Consider the following 17,784-nt stretch of genomic DNA (forward strand, 5'->3'; position numbering starts at 1 on the left):
TCCATATAAGTGTTTTTAATTTGTGAAATCTACTTCTATATGTCTTATAAGCAGCGGGACGATTTACCCAATACTACCCAATACCACCCAATAAGGATTAAGGATTAAAACATATAAAAAAATCTTTATTCCACAGATTTCTATGATTTTTTTTTTTTTTTTTTTTTGAATCTTTGTTCCCGGTTGGATTTCTTATAATATAATAGACCATAGTGTAAACACTTCAGTTAATTTATTGTAAACCTCCTGTTATTTATAATACAAGTGTAATCCTTCAGTAAAATATAATTATAAATGTCTTGGTATTGGACAAGTAATACGCCCCGCGTAATAAATCGTACAAGTCAAAGATATATTACTGTAAAATCTATACACGTGTAGACGTCATGTTTATAGAGAAGCGCGCAACCCCTAAATTCAAAATAACGTCACGCAATTATGTCCAATCCCATGATGCACTATAGGTAACCCAGTAACGTCTTATCTATGCCTAGATAGACTTGCGCGCTCTCTACGGATTTTTCAAATCTTTGATAAAAACATAAAAATGGGCTGTATTTATTCGAACCATATCAACAGAGTTGAACCAATATTGGATAAAAGGACAGAAAATCCAGTTATAGATGCATCTACAGATAAATCTGACCTCTTTGTTGTGACCAGAAATAGAAGAATGAAGACATGTTCATCCCCAACACTGGCAAGAAATCAACACATGTGGATTAACCGACCTAAAGTTCGAGCTTCTGGAGGTATTAGTTTTGAGGTAGTGGAGGCTAGTCCCAGGAAAACAGTCCCGATAAAATTGCAGAGAAGAGAAGTTAAATGTATCACAGAGGAAGAGATAACAGAAAAGTTGGTAAAAGCAGAGAAAAGGCGAAAGGTTAGTTCAAAAGAAATACCTTAACCCCCGACCAACAAAACTACCTAATCTACCTGGCCCATCTACTGCAAATGTATGCAGTGGCGAATGGGATTACGAATATCCCTTCCTTCTTGCCTGAACTTTATCTAAATAAGATTTTCGAATATTAACTCTATGCTATTTCCAGTAAGTGATGACTTGACAACGTAGACTGTTAAATTATGAACAGTTTCAGGATGTAAAATAAAGCACAATTCAATATTTTATTTTTAGGAAATACAAGAAGAAATGATCATGAAATTCCATAATGAACGTGGAGGAAAGAGGACATTATTTGAAAAACTCGAGCAAAAAAAGATCATAGAAAAACAAGAATGTCAAAAGGATAAAATGGTTGCCGCCGAAAAAAATAGAGAGATGAAATTAAAAGAATTAAGAGACAGACTGAAAGAAAAAAACAATAAGTCAGAGATAGTAAGAAGCAGAAGAGAAATAACTGGAGAACATATCGGCGGTTCTTTAGTTAGCCGACCAGTAACACAAACATCGGCTGGTTTCAGCTTTGAAATCCTTCAGATCAATCCAGCACTACCAGAAGGACACCCAGCAAGGTTGGAAACACTGAGTAGAATAAGAAAGAATAAATTGGAGAAGATAAACTTAAATAGACGAGAGGTCAGTAATACTATTGTCTCCTATATGGAATGCAATACGGGTTCAACATCCGGTCGACACAATATCGGTTATTTTGCGACTATATAACTACAGAAGTTTATAGTTTTATGGTTGCGTGTGTTAAGTTATTGTTACAAGTTAACGGCTTTTCTGACAACACGTCTTAAGCTGTCCAAAACGCTTTTGAACGCTGTCCAAATTTGACCACCACAAACTCCTTTTCCTGCAAATTGAGCCCATGAGTACAGCAACTTGAATGGATAACATATTCAGCCTCAGCGGTATATTCATATGATTTTGCAACATTAATCCCACTCAATGCCAATAAATCAATCAGACTCCCTAAATTCAACTTAATGCAAAAAATGATGAAACAAAATGATGATGCCCGTAAAAAATGCTGCGCATACAGCAAAGTGGATCCAGAGCAATCAGTCAAAAGGTTTCGGGCACTATTTTGCCGACTAGAAAGCAAAGGATTATTTTCTAAAAGAGTACTGTGTTCCGATTCCCGAAAAATTGATGACACAAAATAATGATCGATGCCCGAAAACTGTGTACAATGCATGTGATTTCGGACACTTATATCTTTTTCTCACTTTACCGGTCTGACCAAAATATCTGATTGTCAGCCCCCCCCCCACCCGGCTGGTGCACCGATGCAACAAGTATCCCCCAACAAGGTTCTGACCCACTCACGGGTTCAGTCCACTGTTGAATAAATTAAAATTATTTTCTCTATTTTGTTCAATAGAAAAGTGAAGAAGACAATATAATGCCAAGGCTGGCAGCAGTAGTAATGAAAGAAAAAGAGGAATTACAGATAGAAAAAATGATGAAGGCCCAAAAGAATAGAGAGAAAAGATTATTAGAGATGAGAGAAAGATTGAGAGCGAGAGAAGCGCGTGCAGCGAGAATAAAAATGATGAAAGATTTAAATTTAGACGATCTCGATGATCCATCATAAACTAAAAGTGTATGAATTTTCATCAGCGGCGTTATGACTTGAAGGAGAAATCTAGGCTGATTTTATAACTGAATAATTCTTTGTAGAATGCTTTTAGAGCCCTTTATTGTAATTATTTATAAACGGCTCAATATTTTGAGCTAAAACTTAAACATACATTATGCAAGAGCTAAATCTGTTTGGCCTTCTTTAGGCCTGAAATGTTATCTAAATTATTAATAAGACATTTACTCGTCCAGACCATAATCAACTCTCGATGGCATCGCTAGGCTGCGATATTTACTGGATTAGAACCCGGTCTGCTGCTTCTGATTAAATCAAAACGAGGATAATCGAGACTATGTTTCTTATCGTACCGACTTTAGTAATGATGATCGAGGCTAGGTCCAAAATTCAATCGCTAAATACTCGGTTCAGGGTGGATCATTTAGACTGAAATCTTTAGCAAATTCCCTTTACATTATCTAGTTTTTAAATATTATAGTAATGTATCTTTAAACACAGCGCAAATATGCTTTACGTTACTCATAATTTGGCGTTCAATTGACTAACTTCCTTTTCAGAGAGTCCAAACGGTTAAGAAGGCCAGCTTTCCAATTCCGCTGTGTAGGGGTGGTCCTCCTATTCTCAGATTGTCTTATTAGCTATCACAATTTTTAAATAATCACTTTATATTTAATGTTTATTCAAATATTTTTTGTTCCAATGTTTGCTTTTTTTTTAGTTTTTAATTTAAACTGTACACTGTGAAAGACATGTTGTATTTAACATTTTATTTTGGGCTACAGTATTGTATTAAAACATATTGATACATGTATTGTATTAAAACATATTGATACATGTATTGTATTAAAACATATTGATACATGTATTGTATTAAAACATATTGATACATGTATTGTATTAAAACATATTGATACATGTATTGTATTAATACATACTGATACATGTAATGTAAAGTTTTCTTATTATGTAATCCACATTGTGCTCCTATATTTCAATAGGAGGCCTCCTGTTATGCCTGGGGTTGGCCTAGACAGTTTCTCGGGATTTTCCTGCGTTCTTTTCCCTTCGCAGTGGTGCAGGACGGAAAGCCTGACAAGGGACTGTGTCTAGACGTTCGTCGGAGCGGAAAAGTAGGACATTAAACCCCATTTGGACATATTTTTCCAGATATAAATACATTGTCCTACATGGAAGCTGTTTGACTTTCAAAATATATTAATGAAGTTTCCCAAGAGCATGCAACACATAATAATATGTTTTGTTGAATAGAGAGAGAGAAATGGGGTTTAACGTTCACTCGACACAAACTAGGTCATTTCGGGACTACCATATGGTTCAATTTTATTTCAATAATTCGCTTGCTCGTGGGGATCTTTAGCAGTAGGATAAAACTGGAGGACCCGAGAAAACCCACGAGGTTGGACCGGCGACCCTCCTCCTTGTCACGTACAACCGGAAAATCGAAACAACGCCAGCTGATGGTAGGATACAAAAACCAAAAGAAGATCCAAAGGGTGTTAGATATACAAGATAAATTGTGAGTGTAATGAACACGACAGTTACAAAACAAGAACATAACATTTTAGCAATAGCAGAACCCACAGCATAAAATCAAAGGGGAAAATACAGAAATACTAGCCAGAAATTTATCAACATGAAAAAATAGAATTCTACGAGAAGCGCTAGGCGCTAGAAATTAAAAAAAAAACATAGGCCGAAATTAAACAGGGACCCAGGAAATCTAATCCCTAATTAGTGGGTGAGTGTGTGTGTGTGTCCGTGGATCGCCTACCGGGCGCAATTCTTAATTGATTGTCTTATAACTTTGCATACTTAATCCAGATCCCTATTGTTTTTGGTGCATGTCCGACCACCGAGTAATGGTAATATATGAGAGTATCCGTATTCATTTGTTAGATTTTTGCGTGGTTTGTTTACATGTTAAAGATATATCAATAATTACCTTTCTCTGATGTCTTGTTACTCAACAAGATCCTAATTAAAGACATTCAATTAACACACCAGAACGTTAAAATTGTCCATTGTCTTCCAGTGCCAGGAGGTAACTGGTTTGTTGGTCTTTTAGACTGACAGAGACTCCCGTATTGTCACTTTTAATGGTACTACTTGTCCCGTACAGGAGGCAACGTCTCAGATTGGTCCCCACAACAGTTAACGTCCCAGATTGCCCCCTATAGAAGCCAATGTCTCAGATGGCCTCGTACAGCAGGTAACTTCATAGAGTGGTCCCCGCAGCAGGTAACGTTTCCGATTTTTCCCGTAGAGCCGATAAAGGCCAAGATTGGTTCCCACAGCAGTTAACGCCTCAGATTGCCCCGTACAGACGACAATGTCTGAGATGGCCCTGTACAGCAGTTAACGTCTCAGAGTGGTCCCCGCAGCAGGTATTGCCCCCTCTCAGATTGGCCCCTAGAGAAGGACCACAGATTGGAGCCCACAGCAGTTTACGTCTCAGATTTGCTCCACGACAGAATTTGTTTTTCCAAGCCCGCCCCCACCCCAACAGCAGTTTTGTAGGCTTCAGGGCGGTCCCCACAGCAGAATTTACTTATATTAGCCCCCGCCCCCCAACAAGAATTGCACAGACTGGCTCCACAGTCGGAGTTATTTTAAGATCAGACCCTTTTTTATATATAATTACTTTATGTAGATTGAGTACGTTCTGTGACGTGTGAGCTCTTCATCATTATTGGCCCCAACCTAACCTTGAAGACATTGATACCCAAGTATTCACGGCTAAATTATATGAAAAGAGTTAAATTCAAAGGTTAATAAAAAAAGAAATGACAAACTCGTCTAAATATATTTTATTTAATCAAAGTCCAGATAAATACACCCACAACAGTTTGCTATTGGATTCCATGGTTAAAGGAAATAGTTCTCCACTTGTCATGAGAGTGCCTTTCTGAAAGTCTAAAATTTTGATAAATTCTTTTGCATGTATCATGTTAGACAAGGTGTACAGACAATTTTTTAAGAAAAGTGGTAGCTCTAGTCATAATATAGACACGGAACAAGATTATTTGATAAAACATATACTAATAATCGTCTGATTATGAATCCGTATCACAGAAAAGCAAATGTTTTAAATATTTGCACGAAGGCTGTGGAATCTTACCAATACTACTTTAAGCGACCTTCACCGATCATGTGTAGGCGTGTTTAGGAACGACTAAGGCGTGGTATGCTTCTAAATATCCGCCTAACTTTACGTTAACATTCATAATAAGCTCCGCCCCTTTTCCATATCCCAGAGCGACCTGTTGGCAATAGTCTCGTATGGACCATACACAATTAAACTGAAGAACGTAACATTCCTGGGTAAACAGGCACAGTTGTACTCATGTAATTCAATTTCTAAGAAACACAGAATGTAAAGTTAAAATGAAAGTATAATATGGACTGGAGTAAGAGTACTAATTATCCATCCCACAGTCTTCAATCTTAAAGGACAATATTGGTGTCAGTCATTATCACATATGTGATAGAAATGGTTAAATATAATTTTAACGCAGAGATCTTTGCTACGATAGATGCGTAATGAAGGTTTCAACAATCCGAAGTGACTGAAGTGATGACTGATAACAGATACACGGGCAAATTTCTGCTCACTTAAAATTTCTTTGAAGACTAAAAGTTGTTATATGAAATTGTAAGAGGATATCTGACAATTCAAAACACAAGAGAACACAAGAAAAATAGAAATAGCCCGTACATTCCCTTGTTTTTATCCATTCTATACTTATGACCTTATGACCAAAATACCGAAAACCAAATTTGAAAATAAACTACTAAACACTGCAGGCACTATAACGTTAACAAAGTTTTTGGAAAAAAGGAGATGGAGGGGGTATCTCTGGAGAGGACACTCGCGGAAAGCTGATTATCGTTACTGTTCGTCCTCTCATGATCACATTTCTTCCCGCCAAATTTGAAATTCATCATTTTCAAAGCCATAGCCTATATATCGGGGGGGGGGGGCGTGTCAGGACGGATTCCACCAATTATTCTTCGAATTCCCGCTTCCAACGCCTTATTCACTGCACATTTACAAGATAGCAACGCGGAATCCGACCACACAGCGTCTTTGTCACAACAGCAGCTTATCCGAAAGGAAAACTTGGATGTTCTTTGAAGAACTATAATCTCTAAGTTCACCCTCTTATGACCCGCATTGCCTCCAACCAAATTTGAAAAGAAAACACGTTAAAACTTATAGACTCTAACCGAACGACGGAAGACTGGATTATGAATATCGATAGGGATCGATGTTCCCAATGCTTCAAGCCAAATATGAAAACGATCCACTAAAAATTACTGCCGTCACAAAACATTGTAATATGCCATTTTGTTGGCTTCAGTATGTTCCTTATTCCTACCAAGTTTGAACTTGATACATCAACTACTAACGGCGATACGCCATCTTGAATGTTGAAAAATTGCTGAAAAAAACTTTCGCAAATCTTTGATGTTGAAACTATAAATCTAGCGCACTTCTGAATTTAAAAACAAACGTCAGTCAGGACCCTATTCCAAAGAATCCTGAAATAACCAAGATATGGGCAATCTGAGATCATTTATTTTTTTCGTCCCACCCGTAAAACACTTCCTGTTTGATAAATAGTTCCGATCAGACCTAAAATGTTTGGGTTGCACACTCTGACTTAAATCACAAAAAAAAACTTTAGAAGACAAAACGGTCCGAAACACATAATAACTCGATAGTTTTAACAGTCTTCTGTCAGACGAACTATAATAATTGCTGTCTTTGGGGAAAGGGTCTGGAAACCATCAGCTCATATATTTCTGGTATCGGGATTGTCATCGTTATCGTTTATTACAAGAGTAAAGTATTTCTCGGGTATCAAGTCTTTCATGACGACATAATCTTGTACTTTTTTTGGTAAACCAACTTGAGTTATTTTATTGCTGATTCCTGCTCCGATACAGCTTCTAATTTCTCTCCTACACCTTGACCTCAAACTTCTTGATTTACAGAAATCATGGAAGACATTGAGTTGGCTTTCATCTGGATCCGGCAAACCAGACAAAACTGACAACACTTTGATCTTTGGTGCACCACTTTCAAAAAGAATTTTGGAAAGCATTAATATATCGGGAAACTGAAATAGTTCTTTGACCCTTCGAATATCCCAGCCTCTGAAAGAACAGTTTTCAGCAACGAGATACCATATAAGATCTGTTTCTTCTGTGTCCAGTAATAATTCAAATAAAGTTGTCCAATGTTTTCCTGGGGTGTCCAGAGACGTGTGACATTCATTGATCAAAAGTAAGTTTAGACAGTGGATCCATTCCCGACTGAAAGGTATAGCTGATCTTCCATCTGTATCAGTCTTATTAATATCAGCTCCAGCATTTAGTAAACATTCTAAAATAGATATATTTAAGTATCTTATTGCTACCATTAACGGCGCCTTTCTATTGTTATCCCTTAGATTAACATCAGCTCCCGCATTTAGTAAAATTTGGGTTACTCTAGTATTCTTGTTATTCATTTTGACGGCAATCATTAATGCCGTATTTCCATCTCTATCAATATGGTATACTGATGCACGCGATTTCAGCAATTCTTTACAATGAATTTCGTTTTGTTTCTCAACTGCTACCATCAATGCTGTTTTCCCATCGGCATCACATATATTAGGCTCGGCACCTTTCTGTAATAAAAGTGATAAAATAGTTTTATCCCAGTTGTCTACAGCAAACATCAACGCCGTCTTACCACCATGGTCTTGGACGTTGATTTTGCAACCAGCAATAAGAAGATCTTTTATTATAGCCTTACGTCTTCTTTCTGCAGCCACCATCAAACACGTTTTACCATTTATATCTGAGGCATTAACAAAACGCTCTGCTTCACCTCTTAAATTTGCAAATTTAAGTAAAACATTCCAAACTAGTCGAACATTGAAGAATACGGCGAGGAATATAGAATTTCAACCTAATTCATCTCTTGGTTTCAGGTCTGCGCCAGCCTTTAATAAAATATCTACCATAATCCTGTCCTTAAAGGTCACTGCAATCATCAGTGGGGTTTGTCCAGTCTTATCACATTGGTTTACATTGGCACCCGCCTTCAATAAATATTCTAAAAAAAACTTCCTTTGTTATATTTAGCGTTCACTTTTACGCATTCCATTAAAGGTGTAACACCATTTCTATCGGCGCTGTTAACATCACACCCAGCTTCTATCAGTAGTGCAACAATAGCCGTCTGGTATCTTCTTATTGACTCCGATAATACAGATTCCTTGTCGTAACCTACTTTAATGTTGACATCACAATTTGATTTAATTAATGACTTCACCATCTTTTCATTTCCTTTACTTGCTGCTAAATGTAGTGCAGATTTAGTTTTGTCGTTAAACACTACGACTTCATTTATGTCAATGCCTCTCGTTATTAATAGCTGAATACATTTATCGTAAGATTCTACCTTTTCCCGAATATCTGCAAGATCATGAAGAAGGGTACAACTATTAGGTCTAATATCAAGGTCTGCTCCGTTTTGTGCCAAATACATTACCATAGTCACCATACCACGTTTAGCAGCCAATATGATGGGCGTTCTCCCTTTACGATCTTGTAGATTAACATCTGCCCCTGCCTCCACCAATAGTTTCACACAAGCACGAACTCTTCCGGACTTCCTTCTAATAAAACAACAGTGTAAGCAGAAAAATAAAATTCACCTGTCTGTTGATTTATGGTATGTATTAGTTCACTGTTCAACAACATCTTCAAACTTTCGATGTTTAGTTGACGGCAGCATAACATTAATACTGTCTCGGCTTTGTTAGGCACTGTATTTAAATCTTTCAGTTCAAGAAGATATTTTAATACCTCCAGTAACGTTGTCCCGGTAGTGAATAATAAAGCGGCATTCCTTGAGAGTGGAGAAATTTAACGCCTTCCATGAAATTAGATTCTATTGCAGCGCTCAACATGTCTATATTGGTGACGGGCAGCAACAATTTCGCCATAGCTAGATATCTGTTTTTAAGGGCAGTTGCACAGAGGTCTACCCATGTCAAATGACCCATGCGGTAGCTGTCCCCTAATGCAATGTCCTGTATAATTCTTTCAACAGTATCTATATCATTTTTGATAATAGCCGGTGTAAGCCTGAAATGAGAAATAAAAATATAAAAATCGGCTATCAGCTACGTTATTGAAGGGTCATTATGTAAGATTTGGATAAATTTTTGGCCGTTGTCGCTATATTTCAAAATAGATAATGCAAAATGAAAACGGGCTGTGTTTTGATTTTTAAAGCTCGAAGAACACCCAATCCTCACATAGCCATTTGCTTCATCATTTATGAAATATTCCATAGCCATTTGCTTCATTTTTTCCTAAATATTTCATTTTAAAGTCATTATTTTGGATTCTCATCCATTTTTATTGTTCTCAATCATCTCGTTCAAATGCCGTTTTTAAGGACTCTCTACAACCTGCCCCCCCCCCTTCCGATCCCCATTGCAGTGTTCATTAACTATGCCCTTAAACTCGTTTATTACTCGCAATGATTATATGAAACTATTCGGGGTTAATTTACCATGGCCTTAAGCTCTTTTATTATTGTGACACATAACAGTAGACGCATTTATGAAACTATTCGGTGTTAATTTACCACGCCCTTAAGCTCGCTTATTACTGTGAAGAATAACAGCAGACACAACTGATTTTGTAAAACTATTCAGCAGTAAATTGCCTGCGTAGAATGTTGCACCAATAATCACCATACTAGATAGATACTTATAGAAAAGCTATATTGTAATTAGCAACAGCTTGCCAGGCTGTTATTCGACATGACAATTCTTCGGGCAAAACAATTTTTTTCTGGCGATCATCAAATTTTTCCAGCAGTGGCCAAATTATGAAGAAAATAAAAGTATAGTGGATATAAGAAGAAAAATATGAAAATTACTTCATCCCCGAAGCGCCCGAAATCCGGAATGTTTACTGACCATTGGGTGGGATGGCGCAATTCGCAACCGGAGTTCAAAGTATCAGAAAATCACCAAAATCTGATTTTGATTGAAGGTGGCTAGTTCTCAAACTGAAAATGCAGTTCCAGAAAATTCGCCCCGCTAATACCCCCGTCAGACTGGGGTGGCTTCTTTACTGCGACGCTAGGGCGACGGAAAATGGTCGCAGAGCGCGTCAAGATCGCCATAAGCGCGGTAAACGCGTGGTGGAAACGCCAGATATCGTGCTGTGGTCTCCATGGTCGTGAATGATCGCCTAGTCACCGCACTTGTTTTAAGCATGTTCAAAACAAACGCCAAGGCTTTGCGATCTACCCTTGAAAGTTGTAATGCCCCAGTCAGACCGGGGTGGCGTCCTTACTGTGCTGCAGCGACCGTACGGCGACCAGAAAATGCACAAGGTCGCCGACAAACGTGAACACAACGTACGAAAATGTCCCAAAATATTACAAACTTGTAAAAAAAATTGCGTTTTCACATCTTTCCCGGCCAGATCGCAAAACCTTGGCGTTTGTTTTGAACATGCGCAAAACAAACGCCATGACTCGGCGATCTTTTGCGACCATCGAGACCACAGCGCGATATCTGGCGTTTCCACCACGCTTTTACCACGCTTATGGCGATCTTGACGCGCCCTGGGGCCATTTTCCATCGCCGTAGCAGCGCAGTAAAGGTGCAACCCGGTCTGACGGGGTAAAGAACAAGACTTTTATCAAGTTTGTAAATTTTTTGGGACAATTTCTCGCGTTGTGTTTACGTTTACCGGCGACCTTGTGCATTTTCTAGTCGCATCAGGGGCATAATCGTTACTTGCCGTTATATTTCGTGTTTTACTATTGTTATTCTGTGGTAAAGTTATGTAGGTTTCCTTTGGGGGTAACAATTTTATAGCCCCCACATTGAAACCCGGCCTGTGTGGCTATTAGGGGTTAATATTAGCTTAATATGAAAGCCAACAATAATGAGGGCGATAGTCCAGATAAGACAACGCTGAAACGGTATACTATATATTAGGAACAAAAAGATATTACTCTAGTATATCATTGCACACAATATTATAAGCAGCCTATAAGAAATACCTGGTATGTTGAAGAAATTCGGCCATAAAATGTATTTTTATAAACACGTATAATCAGGGATAAAATTTACAATTTAGAAAGAGGTATTAATCAATTATATCACTGCACAAAATATAAACAGCTTTTCTTGCAAGAAATATCAAACTTAGTATGTTGAAGAAATGAAAGTTTTGAAATTTCTTTTAAAATATGTAATTGTGTTCCGCTATAGAACGGCACTAAATTAAAGAGCGCTAATTCTAAAAAGAAATAGTTCTTTGTCGTTACCTATTGTTATAAATCGTAATAACTGTGAATAGAATACATTATATAAAGTAACATCTGGTAAGTTATATGTTAATATTATAATGGCATGTCATTGATACCTGCATAATGACGTAACCACGTAGTTTCTGGTCTTATTAAATTAAGATTGAGACCAAGTAACTTCTATGTGATTTAATAAACCTTTAACAAATATTTACAAGAGATTGGGAGATTTGAACTGTTCTAAATCATAGGGCATTCTGCAATTTGATGTGCAGTTCTACAAAATATACTCTTCAAAAGACGTAGGGGATATTGAAATGCAAATAACTATGCTGTTGTTGTTCTTATTGTTTAATGTCCGCTTCCACCGAAGGTGATATCGCAGACAAAAAAAAAATACCTATGCAGGTTGTGATATGATAAATAGTTATGGACACTTGACAAGCTTTGAAAGTATGTTCAGAGATGAAGAACTTATCGACCCAACAGAAACACTGAGCTGCAAGTGTGACACGCAATAGCGCCATACACGTGGGAGGGGTTCATTGTCAAATTTGACACTTCAAGGAAGAGTTGATGAAAACTGCCGCGTGCTGTTTTTTTTTTTAAGAGTATATAATAAACAAGTATGAAACATCGCTATTTAAACTATACAATATTGCTTCTAAGTTGAGGTCGAAAACGATAGTTCTTTTGTAAAAAGTAAAATGAGGTTTAACGTCCTACTGTTCTGCCCGACTGAGCTAATGAAGACTACGGCCTACTCTTATACCGACTTCCAACTGCCAAGAGATCTTTTACGTGCGAGCAAATGTGTATACGGGACCTCTGTTTTTCGTCCCACCGAAACGACTATACGTTGTCCCTTGTCAGACCTCGGTTCTGCACCATACCAGAAAATTCCGATGAACTTTCTCGGCCAACGCTGGAATCGAACGCGGGACCTCCAGGTTAGCGAGCCAACGTCTCACCCCTGAACCACCGTGGCTCCATCGGTTCTAAAGAGTTTGGCCAATGACGAATTAATCCCTCTATTAGACTTCAATAGATAGTCTAAATTATATCTGACGTAGTAGCCATTGTCTAGATTAATAAGTCTCTCCTAAATTTAGGCAAGAAGATTCTGTAGCCCAAGGACTGGTTATGTTGATGCCAGTGTATGTTTAATTCAACACGTATCTTACAGGAGAAATAATTAGCTAAATAAAATAGATTTAAAATTCACTAATATTGGTAAAGATATGTTTAAAAAAAATGGTAATTGTAACATTATTTTTCTTAAACATTATGACTTATATCAATCTTAAACATACATTATGCAAGAGCTAAATCTGCCTATTGTAGGTCTTTCTTCAGACCTGAAATGTTATATAAATCATTAATTAGACATTTATTAACACAACAAGACCATAATCAACTTTCGATGGCATCGGATACTAGAGATTTTAACTAGATTAGAACTAGATTTGTCATTTAAAAATTTAATTTAAAAATGGGAAAACGAGACTTAGTCTCGAATATACCAGTGCCCTAGTTACCACTATGCACACATCTTGTCAAAACTACAAACAGTGATAATTTGGCACAAAATGAAGTAATTTGAATGAAATTTTCAATATTTTCTTTTTTTATCATCTATTTTTGAATTATTATAGCAAGAATGACCAACTCTTTATTAAAATCTTAACTAATGTATCTTTAATAATTATGACATACTTACCGTTCCATGAATTCCGTTGATACACGCCAACTCATTGCAATTTAATAAATGAAAGTTGAACTGGTAGATATAATTTGTCAAATTAAACTAGTGGCAAATTGGTCACCTAGATCACCTATAATATTGCATAGATACTTTATCCGTTTCGATCAAAGTAGGGGAGGAGCTTGGCCCCCATAGTTGTTTTACGTATACAGGAATATAGGTTGATTGACAGCTGTCAGCCTTAACCTTGGAACTATCAAGGGAAATAATTTAAATAACGGGATGTAGACCACAATTAATATTCCCATTGACTACGAAATGAAATGCCCGTAAAGTTCAGGTCGTCGGTGAACGCCGAAGGGGGGTATGGCGGAAAATTTAGAAAATGAGACCGCCGCACGCAAATCCTTATTCCTGCTAGTCCAGGCTGTAATTTTAGCAACTTGAAAGTGGTCCAATATGGCCTTATTTATCCCACTGTTTGCCAACCTGATTTTCAACCTCACACCAGAAATTTAACTTTCCCCCCAAAATTGACAAAAAAATATAATTGTGATGCCCGAAAAAAAAATCCACAGGGTCGCAATTAAGAGATGATCATGTCAATAAATGTCTAATTAATACTTTATATAACATTTCAGGCCTAAATAAAGACCTACAATAGGCAGATTTAGCTCTTGCATAATGCATGTTTAATCTATCTCACTTTACATGTCTTCCCCAAAAACTGATTTCCAACAAGTTAGAGGGACAGCAATATTTTTTTTTAGAATGGATCTCAAAGCAGTATGCCATAATCTGTTTTTGTTGCACCCCGATGGGTCTAAATTTAATTATGAAAAGTTTTATTGCACCCACTAGTGTTGGAATATATACCCAAAACAACACTGGCAGTCGAGTCAGTGTTGTGTAAAGGGAAGTAACTCTCCTCCAAGCACATTTTTAGAGGAAAGCAGTTCAGAACTTGCAGAAGGCTTTTAGAATAGGGTGATAATCAAGGAGGGGGCATTTTTCACCTTCTTGAATGACAGAAAGTTTCATAATATATTAAAGATAAGGTTAATCTACCTTACATGCAAAGCTCAGTACAAGCACAAAAAGGTATAAACGCCGAATCCACCTTATAATATTATGCATGTCTTCAGTACAAGTACAAAATGGGTATCACACGGTTCTTCAAAGACAGACCTTATGATCCAAATCGAAAACGTTAGACCATTTGGCAACTAAACCCCGATCTACGATTTCCAACTGTCAAGGTTCTTTTACGTGACATTTCTTTTGTTCCATTACAAAGATAACATTGAGCATAGCCTATAGTTTAGAGCTATCCACAATCTGGGATCCCTGTTGGCTCAGTGAGTAAGATGTTGGCTCAATAACCCTGAGGTCCCGTGTTTAATCCTGGTGTTGACCGAGAAAGATCACCGGGGTTTTCCGGTTCGGTTACCCCTTGACAGTTGGAATTCGAATTAAGGGGGGGGGGTGGATGGCCGAATGGTTAGCACGTGCGTGCTGTATCATAAGGCCCGGCATTGAGTCTACTGACGTGGTTTCGAATCCCCGGTTGTACGTGACAAGGAGTAGGGTCGCCTGTCAAATCTCGTTGGTTTTCTCCGGGTCCTCCGGTTTCCTCCCACTGCTAAAGACCCCTACGCGCAAGCGAATTATTGAAATAAAATTGAACCATGTGTTAGTCCCGAAATGACCTAGTTTGTGTTGAGTGGACGTTAAACCCAATCTCTCTCTCTCCACCCCTCTCTCTCTCTCTCTCTCTCTCTCTCTCGAATTAAGAGAAGGCCGTAGCACACACTGTGTGGCATATACCCGTCGTCATTCTCCCAGTTGGTGCAGAAAAGTGGGATGTTATACCCAAGGAAGTGATTATCGTTATCGAGTATTTATTATATAAATAAATAAAATATTATTTAAATAAATATAACCTGTCAAATCTGTTGAGAAGTAATTAAACTTTGACGCATAACTAAATCATATAAAACATGTGTTTCACTATTGATTATTTTAAATCCATATTTCAAATGATTCAAATATCAAGTTTTAATAATTAATAATAATTTATTTAATAATAATTTATAATAATAATAATTATAATTTAATACATTTATAAAGCGCACACGTTCCAGCTAGTATAGCTGCTCAGTTGCGCTGGTTTTACATCAAGATAAATACTTTAAAAATACATTTTAAATTTGAGATATATTAAATTTATAATTATTTTAAAAAACATATACGATTTAAACAATTATTTAAAAAACACACAAGGCTTAAAATTACTCAAAATTTAAAATATATATAAGTTTTAAAAGTTAATTAGCAAATACGAATAAAATCATTACATGAATAAAGCAATTTAAACACTATTTACACACTATTTATAAGCATGATTAAAAAGTTCAGTTTTAAGGTTTTTCTTAAATACTGCATAGTTTGAGCTGGATTTGGTTTGTTGGGAAAGTTTGTTCCACAGCATCGGGGCAGAAAATGAGAAGGCTCTTTGTCCAAATAGGGTAGTGACTTTTGGAATTTCCAAAAGATTTTGATCACTTGATCTTAAAGATCTTGATGGCCTGTAAGGTTGAATTAGGTCTTTAAGATATCTTGGAGCATTGTCACAGTTTAAACAGAGGTATGTCAATGATAATATTTTAAACTCAATACGGAATGGGATTGGAAGCCAATGTAAGACTTTGAGCACTGGTGTTATATGTATACTCCTGTTTGTCCGGGACACTATTCGGGCAGCTTTATTTTGAATTAGCTGTAACGGTTGGATATATGAAGAAGGAAGGCCAGAAAGCAACGAATTACAGTAGTCTAATTTTGAGGTGATAAAGGCATTTACAAGTAGTTTAGTTGTGTCATAATCAATGAAGGACCTAATTTTGCCAATATTATACAGGTGATAATTGCAGGATTTGCACATTGCAGTTATTTGTGCTTTCATTGACATCTTTGAGTCGAATATAACACCCAAGTTCTTTACAGTATCAACACATGCAATTGAACTATTACCAACACATACTGCATTGGTTTTTAAATTGTGTTTATTAAAGCGGGTTGAAAATCTTATAACTTCGGTCTTGTCGTCATTCAGTTTTAATAGATTGGTTTTCATCCAGGCTTTAATATCTAAAATACATTGTTCTAGGATAGTAATTTTCACAGTTTCAGAATGTTCATTTACAGCAACATAGAGTTGGGTGTCATCGGCGTACAACTGGTAGTCTAATCCATGATCTCGAATGACATCACCAAGAGGAGCTGTGTAGGCTGTGCAAAGCAATGGGCCCAATACGGAGCCTTGCGGTACTCCGTATTTTAATTCTTTTGGTTGAGACGAAACGCCGTGTATTGATACTTTTTGACATCTTAATTTTAGATATGATTCGAACCACGCATGAGCACCTCCGTTAATTCCGAATCTCGATTTGAGACGTGTGAGCAGAATCTCCTGGTCGATTGTGTCAAAAGCGGCACTTAAATCTAGTAGAATCAGGAAGACACAGTTTTTACCAGCTAATGAAGACACTACATCGTTGTGAACCCTTAAAAGAGCTGTTTCAGTGCTGTGCTTCGTTTTGTAAGCTGATTGAAAAGGTTCCTCCAGTCTGAATTGTTGCAGATGGCTACGAAAACGGACGGCTACAATTTTTTCAATTACTTTCGACAGAAAGGATAAATTGGAGACAGGCCTATAGTTTTTTAAGATTTCAGGGTCCAGAGTAGGTTTTTTTAGTAAAGGGTTTACAATAGCTTGTTTCAATATGGGAGATACATAACCAGTTTGTAAGGAAGTATTTACAATTTGTTTGATAATCCACAGTAGATCTGGTAAAGATAATTTTAATAGCCATGTTGGAACTGGATCAAGACTGCAGGATTTACTAGGTGATGCCATGATGGTTTGTTTAAGTTCATCCTCAGTTACCAATGTAAATGTGTTAAGATCGGTATCACTAGCCACAGAGTTATTGATATGCGTATGATTCAACAGAATGTCACTTTCTAATTCACTTCGTATTTCTGCTACTTTGTTGGTGAAGAAAGACGAAAATCTTTCTGAAAGTTGGACATTGTCAGGAATCGATGGTAGCTGACTTTGATTTCTTTGTTTAAGCAGACTATTCACAATACGATACACTTGTTTACAATTAGTTTTGTTTTCTTCAATTTGTTTTTGAATG

At 37.0% G+C, this 17,784-nt stretch overlaps 1 pseudogene; it reads right to left on the bottom strand.

Moving 5' to 3' along the window:
• Positions 1-5,326: 5,326 nt before the first annotated feature.
• Positions 5,327-9,243, bottom strand: LOC126814317 (ankyrin repeat and death domain-containing protein 1A-like; annotated as a pseudogene).
• Positions 9,244-17,784: the final 8,541 nt, after the last annotated feature.

This window comes from Patella vulgata, chromosome 1 (genome assembly GCF_932274485.2).
Source record: "Patella vulgata chromosome 1, xgPatVulg1.2, whole genome shotgun sequence".
NCBI lineage: Eukaryota > Metazoa > Mollusca > Gastropoda > Patellidae > Patella > Patella vulgata.